Source organism: Protopterus annectens, chromosome 7.part0, assembly GCF_019279795.1.
Source record: "Protopterus annectens isolate FY-2018-M chromosome 7.part0, PAN1.0, whole genome shotgun sequence".
NCBI classification, from domain to species: Eukaryota; Metazoa; Chordata; order Ceratodontiformes; family Protopteridae; genus Protopterus; species Protopterus annectens.
In genome coordinates, this window is record NC_056739.1 from 1578611425 (window position 1) to 1578625974 (window position 14550).

Sequence of the window (14550 nt, forward strand, 5' to 3'; positions counted from 1 at the left end):
TCAGTGCATTCTGTACAGCTAGCATCTCTTTCTGATTGATATGTAGGTGCATTTGATTTGGGCTCCATTTGCCCTGAATGCACTTTCCTGCCAGATGAGCCCCCCAAGCATAGTCTGATGCATCTGTAGTTAGGGTTTGGGCGGCAGGGGGTGGAGTGAATGGCAGTCCCTTGTTTTGGTGGTAGGCCTCTGCCCACCATAGGAACTCTAGTTGCAGGCAAGGTATAATAGGAATCACTGTTTCCAAGCTGTGACAATGTTGACTCCATAAACTTTTTAAGTACCACTGAAGTTTCCTCATATGCAGTCTTGCATATGGAATTAGAAGAATGCAGGAGGCCATGAACCCCAAGGCTTGCAGAATTTGTCTTGCAGATAGCAGGGTTTTTGTGGCCACCTGTTTGAGTAAGTCACCAATTGAATTTGCTTTTCTGGCGTAAGGTAAGTCATCTGAGCAGTTGTATTCAAGCTTGCACACAGGAATGTAATTTTTTGAGAGAGTACCAGTTGTGATTTCTTTTCGTTTATGGTGTACCCTAGGCAAGTTAGAACCCTTTTTACAAACGCCAGATGCTTTAGAAGAATGTCTTTGTTTTCTGCCTGAATTAGACAATCGTCCAGGTATGGATATATTTTAATATTTATTTGCCTGCAGAATGCAATTACTGGTGCCAGGCACTTTGTGAAGACCCTGGGCGCAGTAGATAAGCCAAAGGGCAGTGCAGAGAACTGGTAATGCAAGTAGCCTGCTTTGAGGTGGAGGTATCTTCTGCAAGATTCCCTGATTGGGATATGCAGGTAAGCCTCTTTTAAGTCTAGAGTTACCAAGCAGGCATCTTTGCCTAGCATTGTTAGCAACTGTTGAAGAGTCAGCATCTTGAATTTTGGAATGTCTAGAAATGTGTTTAGAGTGGATAAGTCCAGAATTGGACGCCATGATTTGCCTTTTCTGGGTACCAGGAAAAGTCTTGACTAGAAACCTTGTCCCTTTTCCTCTTCTGGTACTGGTTGAATAGCCCCCATGTTCATGAGGGACAGAACTTGTTTCTGGGCCTCTGCCCACTGATTTGGGGGCAGATTTGGCCATCCTTTTGGGATTGGCAATGTGTGGAAATGAAATCTGTATCCCTGGGATACTATATTTAAAACCCATTTGTCCTGGGTAATAAGTTGCCAGTTTCATGCATGAAGTGCCAGTTTTCCCCCCAAAGGGGTGGCTAAAAGGTAAGTGCTTGGTGATTGTAGAGGGAGGCCATTGAGACTGTTTACCATAGGGAGGTGCCTTGTTGTTTCCAGATTTGGAGGTGGAGGCACCCCATTGTTTTGTTCTAAAAGTTCCTTGTGACTGAAACCTGGAGCCTTTGGAATGTCTTGATCTGACTTGAGCGGCTCTCAAGGGGACTGGAAAGGTCCAGTTCTTAGTAGGCCAGTGCCTACTAAATCTTGGAGGTTGCACTTGTAAGAAATCTTTCACATTTTGCATAGATTTAGCTTTATCTCCCATCTTTTTTAACACTTCTTCAGCCTTATTAGCAAAGAGATGGTCCTGTTGTAAAGGAGCATCCAACAATTTTGCTTTAACATGGTCAGGCAGAATTTGCTCTTTGAGCCAAGCATGCCTTCTTAGCACAGATCCAGTTACAGCAGCCCTGCAAGAGGCCTCCAAGGAATCAAAACCACACTGCAAAGTATGTTTTCCAACTTGTTCAACTGAATGTAATAAATCCTGCAAATCTTTATTTTCCACACAGTCAGAGATTAACATCATTTTCTGTTTAAGTAGTCCCATGATATGCTGTTGATATTTAAGCATATGAAATTGACAGTTTAAAGCCCTGATTGCCAATGTTGCAGACGTGTAAACCTTCTTACCCCATCTATCCAGTGCCCTGGAATCTCTATCAGAAGGGGTAGGATTTTTAGCAGTAGAGGCCTTAATGCCCTTGGGACCCTGCAAAATTGTTTCAGGATCAGCAATGGGATTTTTGAAAAGGAATTTGTGGGAGTCAGGAACCCTGTAGTATCTGTCTGGCTTACAAGGAGATGGAGGCAGAGAACAAGGAGTCATACTAGATTCTGAAAAAACATCATCAACAATGTCTAGAACAGGAGTTATAGCCAAAGGCCTATGCTGAGGAAGAAGAAGAAAATCCCTAAGTCTCTTTTTAGAGTCAGAGAAATCCTGACTTTCCCAGTGGAAATGTTCCCTTAAGGTATGTAAAGTTTCTCCAAAAGAAAAATACTCAGGGGGAGAAGCAGAAGGAATGGAATCTTCTGCATCGGAGTCCTCATAAGTAGGAAAAGACAAATCCTGTTCATTAGAAGATTCAGAAGAAATAGAATCCTGTTCAGAAGATGCATAATCAATGTCTTGCCTAGGCCTCTTAGAAGGAGGGGGTTGGCTACCCCTGATGAGAGTAATTACATCTTCAGCCATTTTGATCATTTGTTTTTTAGGCATGGGGCCTGCACATGTGGCCCAGGCGTCGTTTTTTTAGACATAGATTTAGATTTTGGCCTTAGTTTGAAGATGGCATCGGTGTAATATACAAATCTGTAGGCCTGAAAAAGTACAGTTTTGTACCTACCATAAATGTAGATGTCTGATAGGAATGCATCTGCAGTCCTTACAAATGGGTAGTCCTGTCATCAGGCAGCCCTTCGGTCGGCCGGATTCCAAAGTCTGGGTCTGACTTCGGCTGGTGTCGCGCTTCACCCGACGTCATAGCTGCAGTTCTTCGGGTATAAAGGCATCAGCCGACGCCATTTTCCTCAGTGTTTCTTGCCCCAGATGCCAGGTGCCCTCTTGGATGGCTACATTTGGATAAATGCCAATGTTTCCAAATAGTAGAGAGCAAACACATAAAATAAGCATGTATGTACATATATACAAACAAATACACCATAATAGATCCCCCCCAAGCTAGCTGAAGGATGGCAAATACCCTAGGAGTACCACAGAGGGGAAGGTGGGTGGGTAATCCTGACTGCAGATGCATTCCTATCGGACATCTACATTTATGGTAGGTACAAAAAGTACAGTTTTGTACCTACCATAAATGTAGATGTTCGAGGATCCACATTGCTGCAGTCCTAACCATTGGGTAGTCCGCTGTCCAGTCGGCCCGAATACCAAAGTATATGGCTGACGTCGGTCAAGGCGCATTAGACTGATGTCAGGACGTCAGGGTACTAATGCGCATGACCGACGCCATATCCTCAGTCTTTTCTTGCCCCAGATGTCAGAAGACCCTAAAAAGACAAGGCCCAAACCAAAACACCAAAAAGGCCTGCATCAAACATATATACAATATATACAAATGTACAAGAATATATATATATATATATATATTAGCCCACACCACCACCCCTAAACACAGAGGGGAAGGAGGGAGGGGAATTGGACTGCAGCAATTTGGATCCTCGAACATCTACATTTATGGTAGGTACAAAACTGTACTATGTTCTTCATTCCACATTGCTGCAGTCCTAACCATTGGGTAGAATCCCAAAGCAGAGGTAAGGGAGGCTGGCAAATCATAAGGAAGCAGGAGCTGTCAACATGCCTTGCAAAATAGCTGTGGCAAAACCAGCCCTAGATTTAGAGTAGAGAGGAAGGTGGTAATGCTTAGAGAAAGTATGCACTGAACTCCAAGTAGCTGCCTCCAAAATATCCTTAGTTGCCACCCCTTAGAAATGCTGTTGAAGTGGCAGTAGCCCTAGTGGAATGAGGCCTAATCCCAGCTGGAATCTCCTTGCCATGATGGGAGTAACAAAATGAAATGCAAAACCCAATCCACTTAGAAATAGTTTGCTTAGACACAGGCTTGCCCTGAGAACTCAAAGCAAAAGAAACAAACAATTGCTGAGACTGCCTGAAATCCTTAGTCCTGCTTAAATAATAACGCAACTGCCTATGTACATCTAAAGTGTGCAAAATCTTTTCCCCCTTATTTTGGGGATCTGCATAGAAAGTAGGCAAATGAATAGTTTGGTTTAAAGCCACACTAGAAACCACCTTAGGCATAAAGGAAGGATTAGTACGTAATGATACCCTATCCTTATGGAAAATCAAAAAGGGCTCTACTGCCATAAGGGCCTGCAACTCAGAAACCCTTCTTGCAGAAGTAATAGCAAACAAAAAAGCAGTCTTCCATGACAAGTATTTCAAGTCAGCAGTAGCCGCAGGCTCAAAAGGTTGTAGAGTAAGTTTTTCCAACACAAAATTGAGATCCCAAGCAGGAGTAGGAGCTCTACGGGGGTCTTATATTCTTTGCCCCTCTAAGAAACTGCTTGAACAAAGGATGCGAAAACAATGGTGGGTCACAATCATAGTGAGCTGAAATTGCTGCAGCATGAATCTTAATGGAAGAGAAAGACAAACCTTTGTCCAGTAACTCAGTAAGATATTGAAGAGCCACACTCAAATTAGGCTCAGAAATCTCCAAATTCTTTGCTGCACTCCAAAATAAAAATCTCTTCCATTTTTCTGCGTACACTTTTCTTGTACTAGGTCTTCTAGCTTCCATAATCACATTTAAAACTTGTTGAGGAAGTTGAGACCTGCTGTGTTTCAACACAGAATATGCCAGGCTGTTAGATGAAGAGAGTGAAGCTTGACATTGAGCAGGTGACCGTCCTTCTGAGATAACAGATGTGGAATCAAAGGTAAAGGCCATGGGGCTGCCTTACCAGACTCCTTAGTAGTGGGTACCAGTGTTGCCGAGGCCAATCTGGAGCTATTAAAATCATCCTTGGCTTGTCCTGTCTGACCTTTAGGAGCACCTTTGGAAGAAGAGGCAGAGGTGGAAAGGCATACACATGAAGATTTTTCCAACTGAAAGAAAGAGCATCCACTTTCCAAGCTGTATGATGAAACCCCTTTGTGCAAAACTTTGGCAGCTGGTGGTTTAGTGGAGAAGCGAACAGATCTATGTCTGGAGTTCCCCATGACACTGTCAATTTCTGAAATACATGAAGATCCAGTTTCCACTCGTGGGGATCCATGATTTGCCTGCTTAACACATCTGCTAAGGAGTTCTGTGCTCCGGCAGAAACCTTGCCTGAAGAGTTAGTTGCAAACTGAGCGCAGTCTCCCATAAAATCATTGCTTGCCTGCATAGAGGATAAGAATGTGTTCCCCCTTGTTTGTTGATGTACCACATGACAGTTGTGTTGTCTGTTAGAATCAACACCTGCCCAGGAAGAAGTAACTCCTTGAAAGCCATTAATGCAAACTGGACTGCTAACATCTCCTTCATGTTGATATGTAGATGCTGTAGTCTGGCAGGCCACTTGTCTTGTATCCACTTTCCATTTAGATGAGCTCCCAAGCAATGTCCGAGGCATCTGTCGTTAAAATCTGACTCGCCTCTGGCCGGGTCACAGAGAGTCCCTTGTTTAGGTGACATTCCTGAGCCCACCACAAAAATTCTTTTTGAATGCAAGGTATTATTTGAATGACAGTGTCCAAATCCTGGCAGTGCTGTGTCCACACATTTTGAGATACCATTGCAGCTTCCTCATATGCAGTTTGGCATTGGGAAGCACCAGAATACAAGATGCCATGAACCCTAAGGCTTGAAGGACTGTCCTTGCAGTCAGCCCGGACTGAAGAGATAGTTGATGGAAGTAACTGGAAAGATTCTTTTGTTTGTCCGGGTTAAAAGGCCATCTGGGCTGCTGTATTCAGTCTCACACCCAGAAAGCACATGTCTTGAGAGGGTACTAGACTGGACTTTATTTCGCTCACAGAATACCCTAGGCATCTTAGCACTGCTATGACATATTCCAGATGCTGTAGAAGGTCTTCCTTTTCTTGAGCCAGAATCAGGCAGTCGCCCAAGTAAGGATAGATTTGAATTCCTTTTAGCCTGAAGTAAGCTATCACTGGAGCCAGAACCTTTGTGAATACTCTGGGCGCAGTAGATAAGCCAAAGGGCAATGCAGAGAACTGATAATGAGAATTTCCAGCTCGAAAACGCAGATACTTCCTGCAACTTAGTCTTATAGGCACATGAAGGTAAGCTTCCTTGAGATCTAAAGTTACCATCCAATGATCTTTGCCCAGCAGAGGTAAAAGCTGTTGTAACGTCAACATCTTGAACTTGGGAATGTCCAGATAAGTGTTGAGGATAGATAAATCCAAAATTGGTCTCCACGTGTTCCCCTTCTTTGGTACTAGGAACAGGCGAGAATAAAATCCTAGGCCCCTTTCTGGTACAGGGACTGGCTGAATGGCCCCTATTTGGAGTAACAGAGAAATTTGCTTGTGAGCCTCTTTCCTTTGTGGAGGGGGAACGTCTGGCATGCCTTTGAGAGGGGGCAATGTATGGAAATAAAACCTGTAACCGTGGTGAATGATATCCATCACCCATCTGTCTTGAGTGATTAAATCCCAATTTTCTTTGAAAAGAGACAGTCTTCCTCCCAAAGGAGCTGCCAGACGAGAATCTACTGGCAGCTGAAAAGGCAGGTCATTGGGTCTGTTTACGAAAGGACTGACCCCTGCCCTCACCAGAAGTCTGAGCAGGTGAACCCCTGTTCTAGGCCTAAAAGAACCTTGAGCTCTGCCCCTACCACGTCTAGACCTACCCCTAGACTGGGAATCATAAGCAGGATATGTCCATCCCTTAGTAGGCCAATTTCTACTAAACTTCGTGGCTGCACCTGCAAAAATCTTTAACAGTTTGCATAGACTTAGCTTTGTCCTCCATTTTCTTTAAAACTGCTTCCACAGGCGAACCAAATAACACATCAGACTGTAAAGGAGCATCCAAAATCCTAGTCTTAACATGCTCTGCTAAATTCTGATCCCTCAACCAGGCATGCCTGAAGAACAGAACTAGTGGCAGCCACCCTCGAGGAGGCCTGCACAGCATCAAAACCACATTGCAAAGAATGCTTACCCACTTGTTCAGACAGATGAACTAAATCCAGCAACTCTTTACACTCTATACCTTCCGCCAAAGCATCCACCTTAGATTTCAATTGTGAAAGGAGATAATTTTGATATTTTAGCATGTGAAACTGACAATTCAACGCCTCATGGCTAAAGTGGAAGAAGTATACACTTTCTTTCCCCACCTATCCAAAGCCCTTGCCTCTTTATCAGTGGGAACAGGATTTTTAACAACAGAGGCCTTAACACCTTTAGGCCCCTGAGAAACAGTTTCGGTCTGCCCTAGGACTCTTAAACAGATACTTATGAGCTTCAGGCACCCTATAGTACCTATCAGGTTTAACAGGGCAGGAGGCAAAGAATCCGGGTTCAGGGAAGCCTCTGCAAAACATCTTCCACCACATTCAACACAGGAGGTATAGCTAAGGGCCTATGCTGGGGTAAAATAAGAATTCCCTAAGCCTTTTCCTGGAATCAGAGTAATCTTGGCCTTCCCATTTAAAGTGCTCCCTCATGGAATGCAGAGTCTCTGAAAATGAGAAATCCTCAGGAGGAGAAGCTGTAGGAGTGGAATCATCCACATCAGAATCAGAATAAGGAGGATACTCCTGCAAGTCTTCCGCAGAAGACTCAGAAGCCTCTGAACACTGTTCAAAACTCTCAAACTCAGGTTCCACCCTAGGCCTCTTATCAGGAGGGGGCATAGAGCCTCTAATCATAGTAATTAAATCTTCTGCCATTTTAAGCATATGTTTCTTAGGCACAGAACCTGAAGTGCTAGGAGAAGCCCCCACTGAAGCTAAACTTGGCCTACCTCTCAAGGAAGTTTTGGAAACAGAAGGAGAGGCTCTAACTACCTTGGGAAGAGAGGGAAGAACAGTTACCTGAGAAGCCCCCTCAGCCTGGCCTACCTCCTGAGAGGGCACATCCTGTAACAGTAAAGTCTCTGCCTGAGACTCCAAAGAAACTCCTGGCAAAACCTCTGGCTCCACTGAGCGTTCTAAAGAACCGACGTCCGGGACTGCCGGTTCATCAACCCTAGGCTTTGCTGTTTTATCCTTGCTTTTGATTTGCGGGCGCCGGAGCATCCGACGGCATTTTATAATTACAACGCTTCCCAAACACTAACCTGGCACAGTCTAACCTTCTCTTAATAGTGCGTTTGTTAAATCTAGCACAAGAGCGCAACCAACAACGCCGTGCTCAGGCCCTAAACAAGGTATACACAAAGTATGGTAATCCCTATGAGGTATCTGCTTCCCACAAGAAATACAGTTATTCACTTTTTCTGACATCCGTTAAATACTGAGGCAAGAAAACCAAAATGTTCCCAACGGGTACTTAGCCAACTTTGATTCGGTCTGAAACTCCGACTTCGGAAATTTTTCAGAACGCCAACCTGCACTCGCAAAACTGCTTCTGCATCGGACCATGCGGCAAAAAAGACTGAGGATATGACGTCGGTCATGCGCATTAGTACCCTGACGCCCTGACATCAGTCTAATGCGCCTTGACCGACGTCAGCCATATACTTTGGTATTCGGGCCGACTGGACAGCGGACTACCCAATGGTTAGGACTGCAGCAATGTGGAATGAAGAACATCTGTACTATGTCCTTCAAGGATGCATCTGCAGTCCTTACAAATGGGTAGAATACCATAGCTAAACTAGGGGAGGAGGAAAAAAGGAGAGATTATGGTGTAGTTAGGATCCCTTGCAAAACAGCAGTGGCAAAACCTGCTCGGGATCTAGAGTATAAAGGTATATTGTAATGCTTGGCAAATGTATGCACGGAGGTCCAAGTAGCAGCCTCTATAATGTCTTTGGTAGCCACTCCTCGTAAGAAAGCTGTGGTAGTGGCTGTAGCCCTTGTGGAGTGAGGCCTGATGTTCTCTGGAGTTTTCTTTCCATGGTAGGAGTAACAAAATCTAATGCAATTTCCTATCCATTTGGAGATTGTCTGTTTTAAAATTGGTTTTCCTTCCTTTCCTGTTGCATATGCTATCAGAAGCTGGTCAGTTTTTCTATTGGACTTGGTCCTGTCCAGGTAGTAGCGTAATTGTCTATGTACATCCAAGGTATGCAACAGTCTTTCTCCCCTGTTCTGTGGGTTGGGGAAGAATGTAGGTAGGTGGATAGCCTGATTTAAAGACACTCTGGATACCACCTTAGGCATAAATGTAGGATTTGTTCTCATGGACACTCTATCTTGATGGAAGATCAGGAAGGGTTGCACTGCCATTAATGCCTGTAGTTCAGAGACCCTTCTTGTTGAGGTGATTGCCAGCAGGAAAGCAGTCTTCCAGGATAAGTATTGTAATTCTGCTGTTGTTGCTGGTTCGAAAGGGGGAAGTGTCAATTTTTCAAGCACAAAGTTCAAGTCCCATGCTGGCAATGGTGGTTTCCTGGGAGGTTTTACATTTTTAATTCCTCTCAGAAACTGTCTGAGCAGAGGATGTGAGAAGGCAGGAGGATCCAAGCTGTATTCTGCTGAAATAGCTGATGCATGTATCTTGATGGAAGAATAGGACAGGCCTGTATGAAAGAGCTCTGCCAGGTACTCCAGGATGTTGGCTATGTTTACCAGTGCCACATCTTCTCCCTTTGCAGTACTCTAAATGAGATATCTTTTCCATTTTGCTGCATAATTCTTTCTTGTTGAAGGTCTACGAGCCTCAAGGATTATGTCTTTAACCCTCTGGGATAAATTTGGGTTAATTGTTCTTATGTAATGTTCCAGGCAGTTAGCTGCAGAGTTTTCAGGTTTGGATGCAGGATGTTGTAGTTGTTCTGTGTTAACAGCAATGGGATCAGGGGTAGTGCCCATATTTGTTCCCGAGACATGTTCCTCAGCAATGGGTACCAATGTTGCCTTGGCCAGTCTGGAGCTATCAGAATGATCCTTGGACGTTCCTCTTTGATCTTCAAAAGCACCTTGTGCATCAAAGGAAGTGGTGGGAATGCGTATGCTGTCAGGTTTTTCTGACTGAAAGATAGGGAGTCCACCTTCCAAGCAAGTGGGTGGTACGTCTTTGTGCAGAATTTCTTTAGCTGGTGATTGAGTGGGGATGCAAATAAGTCTATCTGTGGTAATCCCCATTCTCTTGTGATGGCTTTGAAGATGTCTGGATGCAGCATCCATTCGTGGGCATCCGTGGTAGTTCTGCTTAATATGTCTGCTAGAATGTTTTCTTTTCCCGGTACAAAAATTGCTTGTAACTGAATGTTGTAGCTCAGAGCCACATCCCATAGGTCCAGTGCCAGCCGGCATAGAGGGTATGAATGTGTGCCTCCCTGTTTGTTGATGTACCACATAACTGTGGTGTTGTCTGTCCTTATCATCAATTGACCTTCTTGGAGAAATGGTCTGAATGACTGGATTGCCAATTTTACTGCCAGCATTTCCTTTAGATTTATGTGCAGGCAGCTGGTCTTGAGTCCATAAGCCTCGTATGCACTTGTCCAGCATGTGTGCCCCCCAACCGAGGTCTGAGGCATCTGTCGTGATGGTTTGGCTTGGTTGACTGTTGCAGAAGGGCAATCCTGTGTTTGATTGACAGGCCTGAGCCCACCATAGGAACTCTTGCTTCAGGCATGGAATTATTGGAATTTTGGTTTCTAGGCTGTGCTTGTGTTGAGACCACAAATTCTTTAGGTACCACTGTAGCTTTCTCATATGCAGTCTGGCATGAGGGACCAGAATTATGCAGGATGCCATGAAGCCTAGGGCTTGCAGTACTTTTCTTGCAGTTAGATGGTTCTGCTTTGTTAATGTCAAGAAGTAGAGACGTAGCTGCTCTTTCTTTTCTGCAGTTAGGAATGCCATTTGTTTTGATGTGTCCAGCTCTGCACCCAGAAAGGTTATTCTTTGGGATGGAATCAGCCTTGACTTTTTTATATTGACTGTATATCCCAGGGCTTGCAGCAGGTAAATGACTCTTTGTAAGTCTTCTGTTAGCTTGCTTTTGTTGTCCGCTTGTATCAGGCAGTCGTCCAGGTATGGGTAAATTTGGATTCCCTGAAGTCTGCAATGAGCAATTACTGATGCCAGGCATTTCGTGAACACTCTGGGCGCAGTAGATAAGCCAAAGGGCAATGCTGAGAATTGATAATGCTCTGATCCTGCAAGAAATCTGAGGTATCTTCTGCAATCTGGTCGTATGGGGACGTGCAGGTATGCCTCCTTGAGATCTAGAGTTACCAGCCAAGACTCCTTGCCCAGCATGGGAAGAAGCTGCTGTAGGGTCAGCATTTTGAATTTTGGAACAATGAGGAATGTGTTTAAAGCGGACAGGTCGAGAATAGGCCTCCATTTGCTCTCTTTTCTTGGTACCAGGAAGAGCCTGGAGTAAAATCCCTTTCCTTGTTCCATAGATGGTACCTTTTCCACAGCTCTCATTCTTATTAATTGAGATATTTGCTTTAGAGCTTCTGCCCTTTGAGTAGGTGGTAGGTTTGGCATTCCTCTCTTTCCTGGTAGAGTATGGAAATGGAACCTGTAACCTTGGTCTATAGTTTGCAAAATCCATTTTTCCCTTGTGATGCAATGCCAGTTCTTTGAAAATAAGGTTAGCTTTCCGCCTAAGGGTGCTTCCAGTTGTTCCCTGGTAGGCGGTGCCACAGCCAAGTCACTGTGATTGTGTTGTTGTAGTGGTGGTGGCTGCCTGTGCCTCGCTGGTTGTTACCCTGCCACTGGCGTCCCCTGTAGGCACCCCTGGATTGGTTTCTGCCTCTTGAACGCCTATTCCTGCCTCTCTGTGCCTTAGAGGAGTCCGGAAAGGACCAATTCTTGGAGGGCCAGTTCCTGCTAAACCTTGGAGGTTGAACCTGTAAGAAATCTTTCACTGTTTGTACAGATTTCGCCTTCTCTTCCATCTTTTTTAGTACGTGCTGAGCAGGGGAACCAAATAAATTGACTTTGTCCATGGGTGCATCTAAAAGCTTTGATTTGACATGGTCTGGTAATGCCTGCTCTTTCAACCATGCATGTCTCCTGATAACTGTGCCAGTCATGGTTGATCTAAAGGAAGCCTCCAGTGCATCATAGCCACATTTTAAAGAATGGTTACTAACCTGCTGTATGTTATGTACCATTTCCTGAACATATTTCTTATCTAAAGATTCTTCAGAGGACAGCTTTTTAGTTAACTGGTCTAGCATAAACTCTTGATATTGAATCATATGAAATTGGCAGTTCAAAGCCCTAGCTGACAAAGTAGCAGAGGTGTAAACTTTTTTACCCCATCTCTAAGGACCTGGATTCCCTTTCAGAGGGAGGGTTTTTTAGTAGATGAAGTTGCTACAGCTTTAGGGCCCTGGGAGATAGTCTCTGGATCTGCAAAAGGAGCCTTGTATAAATGGTGATGAGTGTCCGGGACCCTGTAGAACCTATCGGGCTTAGCAGGGGCCGGAGGTAATGAATCAGGAGCAGTGCAAGCATCATTAAATGCATCATCTACAACAGAAAGAACTGGAGGTATAGCTAAAGGCCTATGCTGTGGCAAATGTAGAAAGGTTCTAAGCCTTTTTCTGGAGTCTGAGAAATCTTGGCCCTGCCACTGAAAATGTTCCCTCATAGCATGCAAGGTTTCCCCAAAGGAAAATTCCTCAGGTGGAAAGGCTGAAGGAATGGACTCTTCAGCATCAGAGTCTTCGTAAGGGGAATAAGGAGCCTCAGGAGGGTCTGTATGTTCAGAGTCATCAGAGGAATCATCTGTGGATACTGGCTCTGGGGGCTCTGCTCTAGGCCTCTTCTCTGGAGGTGGATGAGAGGTCCTGTCTGGATGAGGCTGGGATCCACGAATTAAAGAAATGAGATCCTCAGCCAAAGAAAGCATATGGGAACTGGTGCTGGGCCTGTGAGAGGGGGGCTTGACAGGCACCGTTTCTGAAGCTTTGGCTGCTTTAGCCCTGGCAAAGGCCTTAATAGACATGGCTGCAGGAGGCCTAGCAGCTCCACGTGCAGGGGTTGAAATATCCAAGGGAATAGTGTCAGATAATTCCTGAGAAACCGCAACTGCAGGTTGGATTTCAGAAGCCAATTCCACCAGGTTGGAAGAGGCCTCGGTAGAAGGCATGTTTTCGGCTGGGGGAAGAACCGCTTGCTCGGTTTCAGCCGAAACCGAGACACTCGCGGTTATTTAACCGCTGTTTCCGAAACCGGACCGCGAGTGTCGGTCCTTTTCCCTGCGTTTTTTGGTTATTTGTGGAGTCGGAGGATCCGACGGCATGATATAAGCAAAATCAGAGCCGAAAAACTGTTCTGCAAATTCCGACCGACGTCTAAGCGTCCGTCGGTTAAAAGAAGCACAGGCTAGACAAGCTGCTACGTCGTGGTCTGGGCCTAAACAAGGTAAGCAGTAAGAGTGGAAATCTTTATGAGGTATTTGTTTCCCACAAGTTAAACAGTTATTCACTTTTTCTGACATCGGCTGAGGCAAGAAAGAGTCCCCAACGGGTACTTAGCTTTTAGAAGTCTTCAAGTAGTATTCGGTAGTAGTAATCTCTGGTTCTGACCGACCGGCACTTGCGAACAGCTTCTGCTTCGGGCGCCACGCGGCAAGAAAGACTGAGGAAAATGGCGTCGGCTGATGCCTTTATACCCGAAGAACTGCAGCTATGACGTCGGGTGAAGCGCGACACCAGCCGAAGCCAGACCCAGACTTTGGAATCCGGCTGACCGAAGGGCTGCCTGACGACAGGACTACCCATTTGTAAGGACTGCAGATGCATCCTTGAAGGACATCACCCTCAGAAGCCGGTGCCTGCACAGATGCCCCGGATCCATGTAAGGTAGAGACATCCGTGGGTTCCATAATTGAAGCATCTCGCGGCATACCGGACTCCGAATGGGTCTCAGTAAAGGCCTGTGAATCAGAAGTAGTGGGTATCAGGGGCTGCGAAAGCACCTCACTGAGTACCGGTGAACTGGCGACTGGCTTAGGAGAAGCGTCGTCGTCAGTTAACCTCGACGGTCTGTCTCTGTCTTTTTATTTGCATTTTTTTAGGTATTCCAGTAGTTGGATTGCTAACCGACGACATTTCTGGATAGTTAAATCTTGAGCCAAAATATTTAGAAGCAAAAATATACCGACGTTTACTCATGTGTTGATTAAATTTAGCACAAAACTGACAGCAAGGCACATTGTGGTCAGGGCCTAGGCAAGTAATACAGTACAAATGAAAATCCTTATGAGGTATTTGCGTCCCACAAGTAATGCAATTATTAACTTTTACTGACATCGGTAAGGAGCAAGAAAAAGTTTCCCCAACGGGGTACTTAGCTTTTAGTTGAAGACTTTGGTTCTGAAACTCGAAAACGAAAATTTCAGGAGTCGACCGGCTGGCACTTGCGAACTGCTTCTGTTTCGGGCACCGCATGGCAAGAAAGACTGATGTAATGGCGTTGGCTGCATGTTTTATACCCCTGACGACCTGACATCATGGAAGAAGGGACAGCATCCGACGCAGGACACAAGACTTTGTTAATCAGGCCAACTGAGGGCAACCTGCCAGCAAATTACCCAAATGTAATGACTGCAACAGTGAAACACGAAGAACATCACCACTGCAGGACACACACCATACCATCATACATTACTACTATAATAGATTATATTCTGCATAAACAAATGGGCACAAGAATAAA

General features: G+C 45.0%; 1 protein-coding gene across 5 annotated transcripts in view; it reads right to left on the bottom strand.

Moving 5' to 3' along the window:
• Positions 1-14550, bottom strand: part of PHF2 (PHD finger protein 2) — a 3400138-nt gene that overhangs the window by 2686733 nt on the left and 698855 nt on the right. The gene's annotated exons all lie outside the window — the stretch shown is intronic.